The sequence below is a fragment of the Protopterus annectens genome, chromosome 8.part0 (genome assembly GCF_019279795.1).
Source record: "Protopterus annectens isolate FY-2018-M chromosome 8.part0, PAN1.0, whole genome shotgun sequence".
In the NCBI taxonomy this organism is placed as follows: domain Eukaryota; kingdom Metazoa; phylum Chordata; order Ceratodontiformes; family Protopteridae; genus Protopterus; species Protopterus annectens.
Genome location: NC_056741.1, coordinates 715,123,867 through 715,146,629, shown reverse-complemented (window position 1 = coordinate 715,146,629; position 22,763 = coordinate 715,123,867). Strand labels below are relative to the sequence as shown.

The 22,763-nt window shown below is 45.7% G+C and overlaps 1 protein-coding gene across 2 annotated transcripts in view; it reads right to left on the bottom strand.

The window, feature by feature from the left end:
• ASH1L (ASH1 like histone lysine methyltransferase) overlaps nt 1-22,763 on the bottom strand; it is a 3,741,676-nt gene that overhangs the window by 2,763,267 nt on the left and 955,646 nt on the right. The gene's annotated exons all lie outside the window — the stretch shown is intronic.

Genomic DNA, 22,763 nt, shown 5'->3' with positions numbered 1-22,763 from the left:
CCATTTAGCTGCTGGTTCACAGAGGAAATGAATTAAGGCCTGCTGTACCACGTTCATATCCCATAGTGGAGTAGGACCATTACACGGGGGTCTCAACAGAACACTGTCTCTCAAGAATGCTTTACAAAGTTTAAAAGTGGCCACAGAAGAATTTTAAAATCTAATATGAAAATTAGGATCTATATTAGCGTATCGAATGGGTTTCGCTATTTAGTCGATCCGATACTGTCGAAATGGCAAAATAGCAAAGATACGGAACATCGAATTTTTTCCCATGGAAAAAATTCAGTGGGCCGTCTTGGGGACTTTGCCATTTCCTCCACTATGATGCGATCTTGGAGTTGGTATATTTAAGCAGAGTGGGTGATGAAGCCCCCCACTTATCTTTGTGTTTAAGTTTTTTTTTTTTTTTTTTTTGCGGAGCAGCGAATTTTTTCCCTGGGAAAAAATGTGCTGTTCCGTGTGTTTGATATTTTGTGGTTTAGACATTATCGGTACGATGAAATAGCATTCGCTATTTTCATCGTACGATAAGGCAATATGGACGCAAAAATTAGATACTGCTGCTAACTGAACCTTAATGGTATAGAAGCTTGTCGCATCATTAAAGATAAATGCTAAAAATTCTTGTGAATAGGAACAGACAGGGTAGTTCATTTATATGCTGTATTACACAGAAACACATCAGGATGGATAGCAGTAGTACAAAATATAAACAAACTGATTAATTGACAGAGTAAACAAACATACATGCTTACATCTTAACAGCTTACTACAAAATGGTAGTCAGGCTCGCATGTGCTTAGTATTTATACACTTGTGCAAGCCCCTAGAAAGGTTCTTAAAGGCATACACACATATTTGATCTACATCCTTCCTCTTCCACAGTATGACATCTGAAAAGAAACGTGCAATTGTACAGACAATAAAAAATAAACTCAACTTTCATGTCCAACTTGCCGTGCATCTAAAACACGGTCTGGAAATGTGACCTGATCTAGTAATATAGCAATTAGAACTGAGTTTAGCAACAGGGAGGAGAGTCATTGGTGAACAACTTGCTTCAGGAGTTTTGGGATTCTTGTCAGGAACAGGGATATTTACTGGAACATCCTCTAGAACTGGAACTCTGAATAACTCACTCTGAAATATAGTGTCTCTCTCTCTCAGGTATGATACGGCAATACAGGCTTGGACACCGGGACCAAATGTTTCCAATTCCACCTAAATTCTGCTCCTTGTGATTCCACAAAGTACAATCTCAGCTCTCGACATAGACTCTTCATGACAGGAATACAATCAAAACCTTTTGTTGTCTGCATCCCATCTCCCCTTCTCGTAATGGATTGAGCAGTTTACTGTATTTCTCATAACAGGATTTCTGGGATAAGCGCCTAGTTAACAGATGGGCTTTCACTGATCTGTTGTTCTTAACACATGGAACCAATAACATACTACTAATTGGTAGTGTGGTTCTGGTTTGTTTCGACAGAAGTCTCTGTTGTAGGTGAACAAAGATGTTTAACATGAGGAATTTTTCTTTGAGATTCATGAAAACATCACTGTTGTCTCGTTTCGACTTCTCTAGTAATTGTTTCCCACTCTGAACTGCACGTTCTGCCAAGCCATTTGATTGTGGATACTCAAGTACTCGTACCATGAGTAAAGTCCCACTCTTCAGCAAATCTTTTGAACTGCTGGCTTATAAACTGTGTACCATTGTCAGAAAAAAGAAGTTATGTACGCACCATAACATTCCATATAGTACAGTTTTGTACCTACCATAAATGTAGATGTTAGAGTGTTCACCCTGCTGCAGTCATCACACTTGGGTTATCCTGTCGTCAGGCGGTCCCGCAGTCGGCCCGAATTCCAAAGTCTTGATCCGGCGTCGGTTGCTGTCACTTCTTCCCTGACGTCAGTGCGCCAGGGGTACATAAGAGGCATCCAATGCCATTTTCTTCAGTTTTTCTTGCCCCAGATGTCAGGTGCCCCAAATAGGTAGGCAATATATATATATATATATATATATATATATACATACATATGGCTATATAAAAATCAAACAAAACCCTTAGGCACAAGCAAATACACCAGAGAGGTAGTATAGGATAAAGTGGTAGAGAGAAGTTCAGCTAGTTCAGAGGGGATGGAGGGAGGGTAACCTGGACTGCAGCAGGGTGAACACTCCAACATCTACATTTATGGTAGGTACAAAACTGTACTATGTTCATCGTGTTACCCTGCTGCAGTCATCACACTTGGGTAGAATCCCAAAGCTAAGGATGGGAGGTGGAGTTAAACAGGGTTAGAAGAAGCTAGTAGGCCCTGCAAAACTGCAGTGGCGAAACCAGCTCTACTCTTAAGAGTATAGAGGTAAGTGATGGTGTTTGGTGAAGGTGTGCACTGAACTCCAAGTAGCAGCTTCCAGAATATCTTTGGTTGGCACTCCCGTGAGAAAGGCTGCTGATGTAGCTGTAGCCGTGGTGAAGTGGGACCTAATGTTAGCAGGTAATGTTTTCCCATGATGTGTGTAGCAGAAACCTATGCAATGCCCCATCCATTTTGAAATGGTCTGTTTTGTGATAGCTTTTCCTTGTGATCCTGTAGCATAGGCTACAAAAAGCTGGTCAGTTTTTCTGAAAGCGTTAGTTTTATCCAAGTAGCAACGTAATTGCCTGTGAATGTCCAAAGAATGCAGGAGTCTTTCTCCTTTGTTCTGGGGATTTGGGAAGAAGGTGGGCAAGTGAATGGTTTGGTTTAGGGCCACAGTGGATAGCACCTTTGGCATAAAGGATGGATTACTTCGTATAGCGACTCTGTCTTGATGAAAAATTATGAAAGGTTCCACTGCCATTAGTACCTGCAGCTCTGCGACTCTTCTAGCTGAGGTTATTGCTAGTAGTAGGGCAGTTTTCCCATGAAAGAAATTTTAAATCAGCTGAAAAAGCTGGTTCAAAGGGCGGCAGTGTAAGCTTTTCCAGAACAAAGTTGAGATCCCAAGTAGGTGTTGGAGCTCTCTTTGGCGGCCTTAAGTTCTTAGCCCCTCTGAGGAACTGTCTTAGGAGTGGATGTGAAAATAAAGGAGGATCCGTGCGGTAATGAGCTGAAATTGCTGAGGCGTGGATCTTAATAGATGAAAAGGAAAGTCCTTTGTGTAACATCTCAGTTAAATATTGTAGAATCTGAGGGATGTTTGTATCAAGGGGGTTTAGGTCTTTAGCAGGCGCAAAATCTTTTCCATTTGTCTGAATAGGTTTTCCTGGTGCTGGGCCTCCTGGCCTCCAGAATGACATCCATAACAGCTTTGGATAAAGGTGTTGGCTGGTTGTTTAGGTAATTTGCCATGCAGCCAGGTTTAAAGTCTTGAGCTGGCTGTGTAGAATCTGATGGTCTCGCTGGGTGAGCAGGTGAGGAATATGTGGCAAAATCCATGGTGGGCCGTGGGCCATGTTCCTTAAAATTGGGTACCAATGCTGGCGTGGCCAGTCTGGTGCAACGACTATCATTTGTGGCCTCTCTAATCTGACTTTCAGCAGTACCTTTGCTAGAAGAGGCAGTGGAGGGAAGGCATACACTGTTAATGTTTTCCAACTGAATGACAGGGTGTCCACTTTCCAAGCTAGTGGATGGAAGGTCCTTGTGCAAACTTTTTGAAGTTGGTGGTTGTGGGGGCTTGCAAACAGATCTATGCCTGGGCGTCCCCATTTTTGAACTATCATTGCAAATACTTGTGGATCTAGTTTCCATTCATGTGGATCCATTATGTTTCTGCTTAGGTCGTCTGCCAATGTGTTTTTCTTTCCTGGCAGGAATTGTGCTTGTAATTGAACCTGGTAAGACAGTGCAGTGTTCCACATGGTCATTGCTTGCCTGCATAGAGGGTAGGAATGTGTGCCCCCTTGCTTGTTTATGTACCACATAACTGTGGTATTGTCTGTCTTTATTAGTAGTTGTCCTGTGTGTAGAAGGTCCTTGAAAACTGTTAGGGCATTCTGCACTGCTAGCATTTCTTTTTGATTGGTATGCAGGTGTCTCTGATCTGTAGTCCATTTGCCCTGAATGCACTGCCCTGCCATGTGTGCTCCGCAAGCATAATACGATGCATCTGTTGTCATAGTTTGCCTGGCTGTGGGTAAGGTGAAAGGCTGACCCTTGTTGAGGTGACATGCCTGTGCCCACCATAGAAACTCCTGTTGAAGGCAGGGAATGAGTGGTATCATTGTTTCCAAGCTGTGGCTGTGCTGAGTCCATACACTTTTCAGGTACCATTGTAATTTCCTCATATGCAGTTTTGCAAATGGTATTAGTAGTATGCAAGATGTCATGAATCCCAAGGCCTGCAGAATTTTTCTTGCAGGGAGTTGGGTTTTTGTTGCCATTATTTTGAAATATTGAAACAGCTGCCGTTGCTTGTCTGGCATGAGATAAGCCATCTGGGCCGTTGTATTCAAGCTGGCACCCAGGAATATTATGTTTTGTGAGGGTACTAGTTTTGATTTCTTTTCGTTTACTGTGTACCCTAGGAAACTTAGAAGGTGTTTGACAAATGCCAGATGCTTTAAAAGAATGTCCTTGCTTTCTGCTTGAATAAGGCAGTCATCCAGGTATGGGTATATTTGAATTCCTCTTTGTCTGCAGTATGCAATTACTGGTGCCAAGCATTTTGTGAAGACCCTGGGCACAGTAGATAAGCCAAAGGGCAGTGCAGAGAATTGACAATGCATTGAACCTGCAATGAAGCGGAGGTATCTTCTGCAATTTTGTCTGATAGGAACATGCAGGTATGCCTCCTTGAGGTCCAAAGTGACTAGCCAAGCATTCTTGCCCAGCATGGGAAGAAGCTGCTGTAGTGTTAGCATCTTGAATTTTGGTACTTGCAGATAGGTGTTCAGAATTGAAAGATCCAGAATGGGTCTCCATGCTTTGTCCTTTCTTGGGACTAGGAAGAGTCTTGAGTAAAATCCTTGTCCTTGCTCCTGTGCAGGTACCTGTTGAATGGCTCTCATGTTCATGAGAGCTGTAATTTGTTTTTGTGCCTCTGCCCATTGATTTGGTGGCAGGTTTGGCATTCCTTTGATCCTTGGTAAGGTATGAAAGTGGAATCTGTATCCTTGAGAGACATTGTTTAGAACCCATTTGTCTTTTGTGATGATGTGCCAGTTGTCTGCAAAAAATGCTAGTTTTCATCCCAAGGGAGTTGACAGGAGAGATTTGCTTGGTAGTTTGAGGATAGAGTCATTGTGTTTGTCTTCTGCTATCCTGGGGCCTGTCTTCTCCTCCTTTCTGGATAGCAGAACCCCATTGGCGAGGTTTGTAAGGGCCCTGTGACTGGCCTCTGCCCCTTGGGCGTCTGTATTTGCCCCTCTGTGATCTGTCTGAAGCTGGCAAGGACCAGTTTTTTGTTGGCCAATTTCTGAAACGAGGGGGTTGTACCTGCAAAAAATCCTTGACCGTTTGCATAGACTTTGCCTTATCCTCCATTTTCTTTAAAACCTCTTCTGTTTTGACACCAAATAATACATCCTGTTGTAAAGGTGCATCCAATAATTTTGCTTTAACATGGTCAGGGAGGGTTTGTTCTTTTAACCAAGCATGTCTACGTATGACAGAGCCAGTAACAGCTGCTCTACAGGAAGCTTCCAATGAATCAAATCCGCATTGTAAAGTATGTTTGCCCACCTGTTCAGCTGCATGCAACAGATCCCGCATTTCCTTGAATTCAGGCTGTTCTGAATGTGTGCTCATTTTTTGTTTTAACTGAGACATCAGGAATTGTTGATATTTCAACATGTGAAACTGGCAATTTAATGCTCTCATTGCCAGAGTTGCTGAGGTGTATATTTTCTTTCCCCATCTATCTAGGGGTCTGGAATTCTTTCAGAGGGCACAGGATTTTTAGCCATAAAAGCTTTTGCTCCCTTAGGACCCTGGGAAATTATTTCTGGGTCACCTACAGGGCTTTTATAAAGGAATTTGTGTGAGTCAGGTACTCTGTAGTATCTGTCTGGTTTGGCTGGAGCAGGAGGTAGAGAGTCTGGATTTAAACTAGACTCCAAGTAAACATCATCCACAATATCTAAAACAGGAGGGATAGCAAGAGGTCTGTGCTGGGGTAGTAAAAGGAACTCTCAGAGCCTTTTCTTAGAATCTGAGTAATCCTGGCCTTCCCAGTGGAAAAATTCCCTCATGGTATGTAAAGTTTCCCCAAAGGAGTTAGTCTTCAGGGGGAGATGCTGAGGGAATAGAATCTTCAGCATCAGAATCCTCATAAGGTGGAAAAGCGTAATCCTGTTCCTCAGAAGAATCTGAGGAGAGAGAAACCTGGTCAGAGGATGCATAATCCTCCTCTTGTCTTGGTCTTTTATCAGGAGGGGGATGGGAACCCCTGATAAGGGTAATCAAATCTTCAGCCACCTTGAGCATCTGTTTCTTAGGCATGGGGCCTTGAACTGTAGACTGATGTACAGTTTTCTTTGGTTTTAAAGGAGTTTTAAGTTTAGCATAAGATTTAATGGTGAGTGTAGTCGGTCTGAAGACACCTTCTGCAACCAAAGGTGTTTCCGTTGCACCGGTGTCTAGTTCTGCTCCGGTGTAGGTAGATGGCTGCGTTGGCCTAGTAGACTTCGCTTGGGAATCCGCAGCTGTCTGGGGTTCCAATTCTGCGGTCGTCAGGGGCTGCGTAGGCGCTTCACTGAAAACAGGAGAACCAGTGACAGGCCCAACTGAGGCCTCTGTGTCTGGCTTATTGCTAGGCTGCCTGTCCTTATCCTTTCGTTTTTTATGAATGGCGGTAGTCGGCTGCTCCGACGGCATGATATAATTAAATTTCCTACCAAAGTAATGCCGTGCGAAGTCAAAACGGCGTTTGATAGTTCGTTTATTAAACCTAGCGCAAAACCGACAACTTGTGACGTTGTGGTCTGGGCCTAGGCAAGGAATACAACAGGAATGGAAGTCCTTATGAGGTATTTGCTTCCCACAAGAAATGCAATTGTTAACTTTTTCTGGCATCGGACTGAGGCAAGAAAATGTTCCCCAACGAGGTACTTAGCTTTAATGAAGACTTCGGACTGAAATTCAAATCGAAAATCTCAGGTGTCGGCCGACCGGCACTTGCGAACTGCTTCTGCTTCGGGCACCGCACGGTAAGAAAGACTGAAGAAAATGGCATTGTATGCCTCTTATATACCCCTGGCGCACTGACGTCAGGGAAGAAGTGACAGCAACCGACGCCGGACCAAGACTTTGGAATTCGGGCCGACTGCGGGACCGCCTGACGGCAGGATAACCCAAGTGTGATGACTGCAGCAGGGTAACACGATGAACATGAGTAGTTATACTTCATTTTTCTGCAACCTGTGGACATTCGGATCCATATCGGATCTGAGCCACCAACTTTTTTTCTAGCATCTGCTCCAAGATCCGAGCTCCTCCCCTACCCACAATGCACTACCATCTCCTACCTTCCCTCAGATCGAGTTTGCTACAACTAAATACATAAGCAACTCAGCCCAATGAACCAAACTGTATATTGATAGGACAAGGTCCAGGGGACGGAGGGAGGGAAGGTTGCAGAAAAATGAAGTTAACTACTCAGGTGAAACGTTACGGTGAGTACATAACTTCTTTATCTGAAGTAGTTAACTTCCTTTTTCTGCAACCTGTGAGACACAGTCCCCAGCTACTCCAATCCTGGGAGGCTTTTATGGAAGGATATTCCTGAGCACCGCAGAACCAAAGGATGCTCTACCTCTAGAAATCGGGTCTAATTTGTAATGGGAAATGAACGTATGTAGATTGGCCCAGGTTGCTGCTGCACAAATGTCGTCCAAAGGAACCCTAGACCAAAAGGCAGCAGAAGTCGCCATGGACCTGGTAGAGTTGAATTTAACAACACCAGGAGGAGATAAACCTTTTGCTTTGTAGACATGCGAAATGTAAAGAGTGTTCCATCTGGCCAAAGAAACCTTAGAAATAGCTTTTCCCAAAAAGGATTTGGAAAAGGAAACTAACTGGTCAGACTTGCAGAATGATTTTGCTCTATGAAGAAAGAAGCAAAGATGTCTATGAACATCTAACAAATGAAGTTTGTATTCACCCTTGTTTTGGAAATTAGGAAAGAAAACAGGCAGATTAATGGACTGGTTTATGTTTGCTTCAGATGCCACTTTAGGTAAGAAGGAAGGATTAATACAAAGAGAGACCCTATCCTTATGGAAGACCAAATAAGGAAGCACGGCAGACAGAGCTTGAAGCTCAGAAACCCTCCTAGCTGATGTAATGGCAACTAGGAAAACTCTTTCAGGATAAAAAATTTAAATCCACAGATGCTGCAGGTTCCAATGGAGGAGCCACCAATGCCTGTAGGACAAAAGTAAGGGTCCAAGGGGGCAGTGAATCCTTGACAGGAGGGCACAAAAGAAAAGTGCCTTTAAGAAAAGCCTTACACAGCCTACAAGAGGCTAAGGTGATGTTGTCTTCACCAACATGAAAATCAGAAATGGCTGCCAATTGTACTTTCACTGTGGAGGAGCTAGCTCCTTGCTGAAAAATACCAGACAAGAAATCCAACACAGCTGGAACAGGGGCTGTAAAAGGATCTAGGTTTCTCTGTGAGGCCCAAATGGCAAAATGCTTCCATTTACTGCCGATTTTACCGGGGATGAAAGACCGGGAGTCCTGGCGATCAACAGAACTGGAGCAAAGTACAGTTGTGTACACTTACCATAAATGTAGATGTTCGAGTGTATTCACTGTTGCAGTCATTACATTTGGGTAATCCTGCTGGCAGGTTGCCCTCAGTCGGCCTGAATTCCAAAGTCCTGGGTCCTTCGTCAGCTGCTGTCGCCCCTTCCCTGATGTCAGGTCATCAGGGGTATAAAAGATGCAGCCGACACCATTTTCTTAGTTTTTCTTGCCCCAGATGTCAGGTGCCCCCTAAAAGGGTAGCCAAAATTTATATATATATGTAAATACATGCACCAATGTAAACTTACCTTCATCTACAAGCAAATACACCACATAGGTTGTATAAATCAGAGAAGGAAAGATAGGTTCCATCAGAAGAAAGGGGAATAGCGGGTGGGTAACCTGGACTGCAACAGTGAATACACTCGAACATCTAGATTTATGGTAAGTGTACACAACTGTACTATGTTCTTCGTGTTTCACTGTTGCAGTCATTACATTTGGGTAGAGTCCCAAAGCTATGGATGGGAGGCTGGAGCTAAACAGCATTAGGAGTGGCTATGAGGCTCTGCAGAACTGCAGTGGCAAAGCCTGCCCTAGATTTAGAGTAGAGTGGCAGATGATAGTGCTTTGTAAAGGTGTGCACTGAACTCCACATAACAGCCTCTAAAATGTCCTTGGTTGGTACTCCCCTGAGAAAGGCTGCTGAAGTGGCTGCAGCTCTGGTTGAATGCGGCCTAATGCCCTTAGGTACTGGCTTGCCATGGTGTAAGTAGTAGAAATGAATGCAATGGCCTATCCACTTTGAAATAGTCTGCTTTGAGATAGCCTTTCCTTGTGGTCCTGCAGCATATGCCACTAGTATTTGCTCTGTCCTTCTGAAAACTTTGGTTCTGTCCAAGTAGAATCTAAGCTGTCTGTGTACGTCCAAAGAATGCAAGTTTAAGAGACACACTGGACACCACCTTAGGCATAAATGTTGGGTTTGTCCTCAGTGAGACCCTGTCTGGATAAAATATGATAAAAGGCTCCACAGCCTCGAGGGCCTGTAGCTTTGAAACTCGTCTTGCAGAAGTTATTGCTAGGAGCAGAGCTGTTTTCCAAGATAAAAACTTTACATCAGCAGTAGCAGCTGGCTCAAAAGGAGGCAGGGTGAGTTTTTCCAAGACAAAGTTGAGGTCCCATGCAGGCATTGGTGATCTCCTTGGGGGCCTTAAAATGTTGGCTCCTCTGAGGTACTGTTTTAATAAGTGATGAGAAAAGAATGGTAGTTCTGTATTGTAATAAGCCGAAATAGCAGAGGCATGAATTTTAATAGATGAAAAAGATAGGCCTTTGTCCAGCATCTCAGTTAAGTATTGCAAAATCTGAGGAATATTTGGCACAGCTGTATTAGTTCCTTGTGCCTAGTTCCAAGCACAGAATCTCTTCCATTTTCCAGCATAAGACTTTCTAGTACTAGGCCTTCTGACCTCCAAAATGACATCCATCACAGCTTTACTGAGAGGTGTGTTTTGTATGACTACATTATCTGCCATGCTGGCTGCCAGGTTTAAAGTCCTGAATTGGTTGTGCAGGATCGGATTGTTTTTCTGGGAGAGTAGATGAGGTATTTGAGGTAAGGTCCAAGCTGGGCATTGAGACAAGTTCTTTAGGATTGGAAACCAGTACTGGCGGGGCCAGTCTGGGGCAATCAGTATCATTTTTGTCTTTTCCTTTTGGACCTTTAGGAGTACCTTGGGGAGGAGAAGCAGAGGGGGAAAGGCATATACTGATAGGTTTTTCCAGCTGAAAGATAGAGCATCCACTTTCCATGCTTCTCTGTGATAAGTCCTTGTGCATAATCTTTTTAGCTGGTAGTTGTGAGGGGAGGCAAATAGATCTATGTCCTGGCATCCCCATTTCCTTGTTAACATGCTGAAGACTTGTGGATCCAGCTGCCACTCATGGGGATCCATGAAGTTTCTGCTTAGTTCGTCTGCCAGAGTATTTTTCCTTCCTGGCAGGAACTGTGCCTGCAGATGTACTTGGTAAGTTAATGCTGTGTCCCAAAGGGACATGACCATGGCGTTGTCTATCTTTATCAGTAGTTGTCCCGGATGAAGTATGTCCTTGAAAGCTGTCAGGGCATTCTGAACAGCTAGCATCTCTTTTTCATTGATATGTAGATGCAGTTGGGTTGAGGGCTATGTGCCCTGAATGCATCTTCCTGCCATGTGGGCCCCCCAGGCATAATCTGATGCATCCGTTGTTAGTGTCTGCCTAGCTGGGGGTAATGTGAATGGCTGTCCCTTGTTTTCGTGGCAAGCATTTGCCCACCATAGAAACTCCTGTTGTAGGCAGGGAATAAGAGTAATCACTGTTTCCAGTCTGTGGCAATGTTGAGTCCATACACTTTTTAGGTACCACTGAAGTTTCCTCATATGCAGTCTTGCATATGGAATTGGTAGGATGCAGGATGCCATGAAGCCCTTTGACAATCTTTGACATTTTGCATAGATTTAGCTTTGTCCTCAATTTTCTTTAACACCTCCACTGCCTTAACACCAAACAAAGTATCATGCTGTAAATGTGCATCTAATAATTTAACTTTGACATGATCAGGCAGATTTTGTTCCTTTAACCAATCATGCCTCTTAATAACAGAACCTGTAACTGCGGCCCTGCAGGAGGCCTCCAAAGAATCAAAACCACAGTGCAAAGTATGCTTTCCTACTTGTTCAGCTGCATGCAATAAATCCTGCATTTCCTTGTTTTCTGCACATTCAGAGTTTAATAACATTTTCTGTTTAAGCAATGCCATGACATGTTGCTGATATTTGAGCATATGAAAATGACAGTTTAAGGCCCTTATAGCCAAGGTTGCAGATGTGTAAACCTTTTTTTCCCCATCTATCCAGTGCCCTAGAATCCCTGTCAGAGGGGGTAGGGTTTTTTTGCAACGGAAGCCTGAACTCCTTTGGGACCCTGTGAAATAGTTTCTGGGTCTGCAGCAGGGGTTTTAAAAAGGAATTTATGAGAGTCAGCAACCCTGCAATATCTGTTAGCCTTAACAGGAGCTGGAGGTAAGGAGTCAGGGGTAAGACTAGACTCCGAAAACACATCATCTACAATATGTAACACAGGTGGGACGGCTAGTGGCCTGTGTTGAGGTAGTCAAAGGAAATCTCTGAGCCTCTTTTTAGATTCTGAAAAATCTTGGCTCTCCCAGTGGAAATGCTCCCTCATGGTATGCAAGGTTTCCCCAAAAGAATAGTCTTCTGGAGGAGAAGCTGAAGGTATAGATTCTTCAGCATCAGAATCCTCATGGGGGGAAGAGAATACTCCTGATCAGAAGAGAATCAGAAGAAATAGAAACCTGATCTGAAGATTCATGGTCAGTCTCTTGCCTAGGCCCCTTATCAGGAGGGGGATGAGAACCCCTGATCAAGGTAATTAAGTCTTCCGTCATTTTGAACATATGTTTTTTGAACATATGTTTTTTGAGCATAGAGGCCTGTCCACGCGGCTCTTGAGTTAGTTTCTTTGGTTTAGAAGGTGCTTTAGTCTTTGCCTTTGAAGCTGAAGTTGGCTTAATGTAAAGATGTTTAGGTCTGAATACACCCTCAGAAGTCGGTGCCTGCTCAGCGGCTCCGGACCCATCCGAAGGAAAAGTATCCAAGGCTCCAATACCTTGAGTTTCCAGTGGCATGGCCAACTCCACGTGGGAGTCGGTAGTGGGCTGCGACTATACCGATGCTTAATAGTGCGTTGGTTAAATCTAGCACAAAACCGACAACCAGCAATGTTGTGATCAGGGCCTAGGCAAGGAATGCAGTAAGAATGAAAGTCCTTATGAGGTATTTGCTTTCTACAAGAAATACAATTATTAACTTTTTCTGACATCGGTCTGGAGCAAGAAAAAAGTTTCCAAAATGGGGTACTTAGCTTTACTGAAGACTTCGGATCTGAAACTCGAACAAGAAAATCTCAGGAGTCTGCCGACTGGCACTTGCGAACTGCTTCTGCTTCGGGCACCGCGCGGCAAGAAAGACTAAAGAAAGGCGTCGGCCACATCTTTTATACCCCTGACAACCTGACATCATGGAAGGGGCGACAGCAGCCGACGCAGGACCCAGGACTTTGGAATTCAGGCCGACTGAGGGCAACCTGCCAGCGGGATTACCCAAATGTAATGACTGCAACAGTGAAACACAAAGAACATCCAAGCTGTCAGCTTGAGGCTGCCCAGGACGGGCGGGCGGACACCCGAAGGATGGGAGATTAGATCTGGGCAGGGATCCAGAACCCACGGAGGAGCTAAGAGATGAGACCAAAGGAATGGAAACCAAACCTGACGAGGCCAGAACGGGACAATGAGGATAACTTTGCACCGCAGTCGTCAAGCTTTCTGAAGAAACTTCAGAATGAGTGGCAATGGTGGGTAAGCATACAGAAGCCCGGGGGGACAAGCATGAACTAGAGCGTCTCTGGGGGCTTCCCCTGGTGAGGAATCAGTGAAGAACTTGCTGCACTTCATGTTGGAAGGAGATGCGAAGAGATCGCAGCAATGCTGACCCCATGCAAGGAATATCTCCTCCGCTACTGACAGTTTCAGAGACCACTCATATGACATCAGAATAGCCCAACTCAATCTATCCACTAAAATGCTGGAGCGCCCCAGGATCTCCAAGATCCTGTATCAACCTACAAATACACCAATACTCAATACCCTAATCACCCCCTATAATAATCTCAAAACCCTACGCTCATCTAACAAATTACTAGTATAAATGGCTAAATCCAATAATTCAGCTGGTGACGCATTGTTCCCTAATACAGTGGGTAAAACCTGGAACAGCCTCCCTAATCACCTAACCTCACTAGCCTCAGCTAACCTATTTAAAAGCAAACTAAAACCCTACCTTAAATCACACTGGTTATGCCCCTGTGTCAATCCAGCCTAACTACCAAACCCTTCCCTCGACACCTATCTTCTCCGGAGTATAATCTTGTGTCTTCTCTAATGATGATAAAGTTAATATGACTATACAGCGGACTAATGTCCTGTACATATTTTGAATGATTATCCATAGCCATCTTACACTAGGGCTTCTGGTGAGATTTTACATAATAAGAGTGTCCTTGTACATACTTTGTATGAATATCCATTGCTGTTAGACACTAGCATTTTTGTCTGACATTTGTGTGTGTCACTTTATAATTAATACTGTCTTTGACATATTTTATCAGGAATATCCAAAACTGTTTCCGCTTGGATTTTTTCGTATTTAAATGCTAAATCCTATGAAATGTAATGTATGCCTAAGCTTTGCAATGTACCAATGCCTTTGTATATACCATTGTGTTTATAAACATTTTGATGCAAGTGGAGCTTTTCTCCCCAGGCCTCCACTGAAAATGGACATATATCGAGTTGGACTAGCCCGGTCAATAAATGTAAAATAAATAAATAAATAAATAAATGTGCGTCACTATCAGAAACCGACTGGTGGAAATCGCCCACTCCCACACTCTAATGGCCTCACGACACATGGGATAGGATCTGGTTCCCCCATGCTTGTTGATATACCAGACAACCGACATGTTGTCTGACTGAATTGCAATCAATCCAAGAGGGAGGACAGTGTAAAAGGCTTCCAATGCTAAAAGCACTGCCCTCATCTCTAGAACATTTACATGCAACTTGGTCTCTGACTGGGACCACATGCCTTGGGGACTGTCCTTCCCGAACAGTGTCCCCCCCACCCGAGTTGGGAAACGTCCGTGGTCACTGTGGCTTGGACTGGAGATGACGCGAAGGGGCATCCTTCTATAATCTCCGGTGAATTTAACAACCAAAGAAGGGACGTCCTGCAGACGTGACTGATTCTGATCAGAAATTCCATGGGCAGGTCTAGCCAAGACCACTGAACAGCCAGAGTCCATTGAAGAACCCGCATATGAAGGCATGCACAAGGGAGAATCCATATAGAGGCAGCCATGGAGCTCAGTGCCTGGAGAACCTCGCTCGCCTTTGGAGACTTGACGTTCGCTATTTGAGCTATGTGGCACCTGAGTTGTAAAATCCCGTCTGGAGTTAAGAATACTTTCATCTGCAAAGTGTCTAGCTGTGCCCCGATGAAGTCTAAAACTTGTACTGGTAGCAACTGGGATTTTTGAACATTGACTGCAATCCCCAATAGATCTGCCAACCGAATAAAGTAGTGTTGGGCCAGACAAAGCAGTCGCTTGTTGGGCCCAGCAAAGAGCCAGCCGTCCAGGTACGGAAATACCTGAATACCCTGAAGCCTCAGGTGAGCCGCTACAACTGCCATTACCTTGGTGAACACCCTGGGGGCTGTGGTGAACCGAAGGGTAGGGCTCTGAATTGAAAGTCACTGGCTCCCAGTCGGAAGCGCAGAAACCTCCTGGAGCTTCTGTGGATCTTGATGTGGTAAGTAAGCATCCTGGAGGTCTAACAAGCACATCCAGTCGCACTCTCGGAGATGAGGTAGAATGGACTGTATGGTGATCATCCGGAACTTCTGTTTGGCGACACACAGGTTCAAAGTTGACAGGTCTAGAATGGGCCTGAGGTCCCCTGTCTTTTTTGGCACTAAAAAGAGCCTTGAGTAGACGCCTGATCCGGACTGGTCGGGGGGGACCTGTACAATGGCTCGTTTGTGAAGCAGCTTTGAAACCTCTAGAGTTGCGGCCTCCCTGTGAGCGGGTGGAACATCCAGGAGGTGTTTTGGAACATTTGGATGGGCAACAAATGGGATAGTGTAACCTCTAGATATAATCTGTAACACCCAGCTATCTGTCGTTATGGACTCCCATGCCGCTGGGTATAAGGACAATCTCCCCCCGACTGCCTCCAGAGTAGAACAGCCGGGGAACCCCTCAGGGCTGCTGAGAGAGTCTGTCAGAAAAAGGTTCCCTAGACCCAAAATTCCTGGGACCCCCTCTACATCTGGGTCGACGTCGATCCTGTCCCCCTCTGCCTCTGGGGGAATAGTTGTCCTGAGAATCCCAGGAAAACTGAGATTTTCGAAAAGTACAGTTTTGTACCTACCATAAATGTAGATGTCCGATAGATATGCAACTGCAGTCCTGACATATGGGTTGTCCTGCCTCAGGCAGCCCCTCGGTCGGCCAGATTCCAAAGTCTGGGTCAGCCGTCGGCTGTTGTCGCCTCTTCCCTGACGTCAGAGCGGCTGGGGCATAAAATCATCAGCCGACGCCATCTTCTTCAGTGTTTCTTGCCCAAGATGCTAGGTGCCCTCCAAGGAAGGCTAAATTTAGAGAATGCATAAAATTCCAGACATGCATAATAGTAATAAACAGATACAGCATAAAAGCTATCCCAGCTAAGTTGGAAAAGGGGTAGTGGACCCAAAAAGGTAAATTACTGAGGGGTAGGAGGGAGGGTAAACCTGACTGTAGTTGCATATCTATCGGACATCTACATTTATGGTAGGTACAAAACTGTACTATGTCCTTCAAGAATGCAACTGCAGTCCTGACATATGGGTAGAATACCATAGCCAAGCTGGGGGTGGTAGGATCTAAGAAAAAGATGGTGTAGCTAAAAAAAACCCTGCAGGACTGCCGAAGCAAAGCCTGCTCGGGATCTGGAGTATAAAGGCATGTTGTAGTGTTTGGAAAATGTATGCACGGAGCTCCATGTAGCAGCTTTTAGAATGTCCTTTGTAGCCACCCCTCTTAGAAAGGCTGTGGAGGTGGCTATAGCTCTGGTGGAGTGTGGCCTGATACTGGCTGGCACACCTTTTTCATGGAAAGAATAACAGAATCTGATGCAGTGTCCAATCCATTTTGGAAATTGCCTTTCCTTGCACTCCAGCAGCGTAAGCTACAAATAGTTGGTCAGACTTTCTGTTGGCCTTTGTTCTGTCCAAGTAGTAGCATAATAGTCTGTGTATGTCCAAAGTGTGCAGCAGCTTTTCTCCTTTATTTTGAGGATTGGGAAAGAAAGTAGGCAGGTGAATTGCTTGATTTAGAGACACCCTGGATATTATTTTTGGCATGAATGAAGGATTGGTTCTTAAAGAAACTCTGTCCTGATGAAAAATGAGGAATGGAGGTACTGCCATGAGGGCCTGCATCTCCGAGACTCTTCTTGCTGAGGTAACTGCCAACAGGAAAACTGTTTTCCAGGAGAGAAATTGCATCTCTGAAGATGCTGCTGGCTCAAAAGGAGTAAGAGTTAATTTTTCCAAGACGAAGTTGAGGTCCCACGCAGGCACTGGTGGTTTCCTGGGAGGTTTGATATTCTTTATCCCTCTTAGAAACTGTCTTAGCAAAGGATGTGAAAACACAGGTGGATCACAGTTGTATTTTGCTGAGATTGCTGAAGCGTGTATTTTTATGGAAGAATATGAAAGGCCACTATGAAGCACTTCTGCCAAGTATTCTAGTATCTGTGGCATGTTTATTACCGATACATCCTGACCCTTGTTGGCATTCCAGGTGATGAATCTCTTCCATTTGGCTGAGTAAGTTTTTCTGGTGGAAGGTCTGCGTGCTTCCAGTAGGATCTCTAGAACTTTTTTGGAGAGAGAGATATGGGTAGAAGTCATGGAACCCTCCAAGCTGTCAGCTGCAATGTTGGCAGGTTGGGATGAACAGTCCTGTAATTGTGCTGAGTTAGTAGCAGAGGCCATTGAGGCAGGGGCCACGGCTTGGTGCGAGATATGCTCCTTAGTAATGGATACCAGTGCTGCCTTGGCCAGTCTGGAGCTATCAAAATACCTTTCGGTTGCTCTGCTTTGATCTTCAGTAACACCTTGGTCATTAATGGTAGAGGTGGGAATGCGTAGATTGTCAGAGAATTCCAGCTGAAGGGGAGAGCATCCATTCTCCAGGCTTGAGGATGGTGTGTCCTCGAACAGAACTTCTTCAGATGATGATTGAGGTGAGAGGCAAAGAGATCTATGTCCAGCCTTCCCCACGCATGAGTTATTTGTGAAAAAATGTCTGGATGCAGCATCCATTCGTGTGGGCCCAAAATGTTTCTGCTTAGACTGCCCGCCAGAACATTGTCCTTGCCTGGAACAAACTGGGATTGCAACTGTAAGTTCAGTTTCAGGGCCTTTTCCCAAAGAGTCATTGTTAGTCTGCGGGGGGGGGGGGGGTAAGAATGAGTGCCTCCCTGTTTGTTTATGTACCACATGACAGTGGTGTTGTCTGTCTTTATTAGCAGATGACCTTGCTGAAGAAAATTTTCCGAAGGCCTCGATTGCATGAATCACTGCCAACATCTCTTTTTGATTTATGTCCAGATGCATATCCCGGGGAACCCATTTCCCTTGCATGCATCTGCCTTCCATGTGCGCCCCCCCATCCATGATCTGAGGCGTCTGTTGTAATGGTTTGACTTGCTTGAGGTTTGTTGAAAGACATGCCTTTGTTTAATTGACTTGCTAGTGCCCACCACAAAAATTCATTTTGAAGACATGGAATGAGTGGTATAATTTCTTCTAAGTTGTGGCTGTGTTGAGACCATAAACTTTTTAGGTACCATTGTAGTTTTCTCATGTGTAGTCTTGCCAGTGGAATCAGAAGAATGCAAGATGCCATGAAACCCAGGGCCTGCAGGATTTTCCTTGCAGTCATCTGGGTGAGCTTTGCTAAGCTTTTGAAGTAATCTGGTAATTGTTCTTGTTTTTCTTCTGTGAGGAAAGCCATTTGTGAGTTTGTGTCCAGTTTGGCTCCTAGAAAAATTATTTGTTGGGATGGCAGTAGTCTTGATTTTTGAATGTTGACTGTGTATCCCAAAGCCTGTAGTAAGTGTATGACATAGTCCAAGTTTCTTATCAAGGCTTGTTTGCTGTCCGCTTGTATAAGGCAGTCATCCAGGTAAGGGTAAATTTGTATCCCCTGGATTCTGCAATGTGCAATTACTGATGCCAGGCATTTCGTGAACTCTGGGTGCAGTAGATAAGCCAAATGGCAATGCTGAGAATTGATAATGCTCTGACCCTGCAAGAAATCTGAGGTATCTTCTGCAACTGTGTCTGATTGGGACATGCAGGTATGCCTCCTTGAGGTCCAGAGTAACCAGCCAAGACCCCTTGCCCAGCATGGGAAGAAGTTGCTGTAACGTCAGCATTTTGAATTTTGGCACAATGAGAAAGGTGTTTAGAGCGGACAAGTCCAGTATAGGTCTCCATTGCTTTTCTTTTCTTGGAACAAGGAACAGTCTTGAGTAGAATCCCTGGCCTTGTTCCTGAGGAGGAAACTTTTCTATTGCTTTGATTTGTAGCAGCTTTGAAACTTGCATGAGTGCCTCTGCCCTTTGTGTGGCAGGTTTGGCATGCCTTGTCTTGTTGGTAAGGTATGGAAGTGAAACCTGTAACCTTTGTCTATTATGTTCAAAATCCATCCGTCCTTTGTACAAACGTGCCAATGTTTTGAAAATAAGGATAACTTTCCGCCTAAAGGAGCTTCTCTTTGAGCCTTGGTCGGCAGTGTCAAAGTCAAGTCATTGTGATTGTCCCTATGGAGCAGTGGGAGTCCCTGCGCCACTTCTCTGAGTAGTTGGTTGCCATTGGAGGCCCCTGTAGGAGCCTCGGTATTGCCCTCTACCTCGAGCACGCCTGCTTTTTCCCCTTTGAAACTTGTCAGTGTCTGGAAAGGACCAATTCTTCGAAGGCCAATTCCTGCTGAACCTTGGTGGCTGAACCTGGAGGAAATCTTTGACTGTTTGTACTGATGTAGCCTTTTCCTCAATTGATTTCAACACACCCTGTGCATTAGCACCAAATAGCTTGTCTTTTTCCAGAGGTGTATCTAGAAGCTTTACTTTAACATGATCTGGCAATGACTGTTCTTTCAACCAAGCATGTCTACGTATGACGGCCCCTGTCATAGCTGCCCTACATGAAGCTTCCAATGCATCATAACCACACTGAAGAAAATGATTGCTAACCTGCTGAGTATTATGAATCAAATCCTGCAAAGCCTTTCTATCTAAAGGCTCAGGAGAGGCTAACTTTTTCTGCAAATCATCCATCAGAAAATCTTGATACTGAAACATATGAAAAAGACAGTTAAGAGCCCTCATGGCAAGGGTGGTAGAGGTATAAACTTTCTTACCCAACCTCTTCAGGGACCTAGATTCCCTGTCTGCGGGCAAAGGATTCTTGGTCGTGGAAGTGGCCACTCCTTTGGGCCCCTGAGAAATAGTTTCTAGATCAACAGAGTGGGCCTTAAAAAGATGCTTATGAGTTTCAGGAACCCTGTAATATCTGTCTGGCTTGACAGGAGCAGGAGGGAGAGAATCAGGAGAAGTACTGGAGTCTGAGAACACATCATCCAATACATCTAACACTGGGGGAATAGCTAAAGGCCTGTGCTGGGGTAACTTAAGGAAGGTCCGAAGCCTTTTCCTGGAGTCGGAGAAATCCTGGCCCTGCCACTGAAAATGCTCTCTCATGGAGGGGAGAATTTCCCCGAAAGAAATATCCTCAGGAAGAGAGGCAGAGGGAATGGATTCATCTGTATCAGAATCCTCGTAGGCCAGGAAGGGTTCTTCCTGGGAATCTGAAAGGCCTGACTCACCAGAGGCTTCATCTGAGGAAAGGGTATCTGTCTGCTCAACCCTAAGCCTTCTGCCTGAAGGCGGCTGAGAACCTCTGTCTGGATGAGCCTGAGAGCCCCTGATTAAAGAAATTAGATCTGCAGCTAAAGTCATGATCTGTTTATCCGAAGTGGGAGTCTGTGAAAAAGGTTTAGGAGGGTCAGACTTAGCCTGGCTGGCAGCCTTGGCACATGTGTAGGCCTTGATGGACATAAGCACAGGAGGCCTAGCTGTCCCACGTGCTGGAGTAACTTTGTCCACTGGTATGGTGTCAGGCAAATCTTGGGCTTCGGTTTCAGGAGGAAAAACAACAACCGGCACAGAGGAAGCCTCCGGGACCGTAGTGTGCGGTAAAATGGTGTCGTCGACCTGGAGCGGTTGAATTACCGCCTCCGAAGAGACCGATACACTCGCGGTAGGCTTAGGCATGGTGTCAGTGGAAGTCGCGGGCCGCGAAGGTCAGTCCCGATCCTTCCGTTTTTTGGAAACGTGTGCTGTCGGAAGCTCCGACGGCATGATATAGGAGTAATTTTCCCCAAAAAAGTCTTCAGCAAATTCTGCCCTGCGCCTAAGTGTGCGCTTATTGAAGCAAGCACAGGCAGCACAGGCCGAGACGTCGTGGTCTGGGCCCAGGCAGAGAAGGCAGTAAGAATGGAAGTCCTTATGAGGTATTGGTTTACCACAAGACAAACAATTATTAACTTTTGCAGTTTTATCTGACATCGGCTGAGGCAAGAAAAGGTTCCCCAATGGGGTACTTAGCTTTTTGATGACTACGGTAACTGAAAACACAGGAGCTGGCCGACCGGCACTTGCGAACTGCTTCTGCTTCGGGCACTGCGCAGCAAGAAAGACTGAAGAAGATGGTGTCGGCTGATGATTTTATGCCCCAGCCGCTCTGACGTCAGGGAAGAGGCGACAACAGCCGACGCCGGACCCAGACTTTGGAATCCGGCTGACCGAGGGGCTGCCTGAGGCAGGACAACCCATATGTCAGGACTGCAGTTGCATTCTTGAAGGACATCCACATCTTCTTTTGCCCTCTTTGATTCCTAGAGAAGGATCGCTGAGGGTTAGAGAAGCGGATCCTGATGGCAGACAAAGTCTTCCATTCTTTTTCGTTCTGGACAAGTGTGTCACGTACTGTCTTCCCGAAAAGGGAAGAACCGTCATAGGGAGCATTAATAAATGACACCTTTAAAGGGTCCGCGAACTGACACCACCGGAGCCAAGCGTGACGCCTCATGGCTATACCTGTCCTGGCCGCCCAAGCTGCTCCTTCCGCGGCATGGGAAAGGAGCCGCACAGACGTGTTTGATACAGACTTCAGAGTAGACATTTTCGCAAAAAACAGCTGTTTGTCCTGTGGCGATAAGAACTTTGGGGGTGACTGAGCGAACTCCGATACAAGGTCTCGCTGAAGCCGGATCACATGTGCCAAATAGTTCAGTGCACGGATTGAAAAAGTCACTGAGGAATAAACGCGCTTCCCAAACCTATCCACCGACCTGGACTCCTTGTCTGGAGGGTGGACTGAGGAACTTTCCTGCACTAGTTCCTCCTTGGTGGCCGCTGCGACTAACATAGCGTCAACTGGGGCTCCTTATGACCAAGGTTGTCTGTCAGTAGGGGGGAGATAAAATCTTGTCGGGGCATTTGGGGATGGGCTTTACGGTGTCAGGCTCCTTCCATGCCCACGTGGTGATAAGGTCCGCTGGCGGGGACACCCAGGAAGTAAATGGGCTCGTGCCAGGGCCCGTGCCAAAGGCCTCCAGGAACACCGACTTATCCCCAAAAGGTTTTGGGGCTGACCAACCTCCCCTCTGGCGGAGGATCTCCATGATGTCTCCGAAGGAGACGTCTTCGGGAGGTGACCTGGTGGAACCTTCTCCTTCATCTAAGTCAGTGTCCGTAGTGAGGGACTTGGGGGAGTCCAAGTGCCTCCTTTTGCACTTGCGCTTACGGTGGCCCTCTTCAGTGGGACTCTCTGAAGAGGACTCGTGAGCCGCAGGGGGTTCCTCAGGGGGAATAACCTGGGGATCCTCTGGCATGGGGCTGTCCCTGAGACAGGATGAAGGGAGTCGTCGCCAAATCCAGTGGGGTCTGGGTGGAATCCGAGGGAATGGGCTGGGATCTCAATCCCTGGGAGAGAACCCTCTCCACCACTTCGAAGGCCAAAGGAGAGCATACCTCCTTGGCACTCAGCAAGGAAGAAGCCCTCCCCAGATCCGAAGCAGGGACAAGAACCGAAGCAAGGGTAGCCTGAGGAAATGGGTCAGATTCGAAAGAGTCAGAGCTGAAGAATCCATTCCCTCGGGTTCGACTCCCTGTCCGTGGCTCCAAGAGTCACTTGGCTCCGAGGCGCTCAAGGTAACAGCCGGAGTCGAGGTTGGGGGAACCGTCAGCGCCGAGCTACCAGCTCCAAAAAATCTCGGATCCAAGAGTCCCAAAGCCGAAGTACGGATCGGCGAAGGAGAGATGGGGTGGA